We start from the raw sequence: 415 nt of genomic DNA, 5'->3' as shown, positions 1-415 counted from the left end.
CATCTTTTCCCCCCTAAACTTATCCTCCCAACTCACTTTAGCACTTAAACAAACAATACATATTTAAAACACAAAGGAAAAAGGGACACTTCATTTAGTTGAAACAAAAGATAAAAGGGTTTGAACATAAACGACAAAAGGACAAAACAAGATCGATCCCAAACTACAACCCTAAAATAATTTGGATAACAGAAAGAGAAAAACCATCTTTTCCCCCCTAAACTTATCCTCCCAACTCACTTTAGCACTTAAACAAACAATACATATTTAAAACACAAAGGAAAAAGGGACACTTTATTTAGTTGAAAAAAAAGATAAAAGGGTTTGAACATAAACGACAAAAGGACAAAACAAGATCGATCCCAAACTACAACCCTAAAATAATTTGGATAACAGAAAGAGAAAAAACATCTTT

This window comes from Capsicum annuum, chromosome 2 (genome assembly GCF_002878395.1).
Source record: "Capsicum annuum cultivar UCD-10X-F1 chromosome 2, UCD10Xv1.1, whole genome shotgun sequence".
Classification (NCBI taxonomy): Eukaryota; Viridiplantae; Streptophyta; class Magnoliopsida; order Solanales; family Solanaceae; genus Capsicum; species Capsicum annuum.
Note: the sequence above shows the minus strand (reverse complement) of the source record.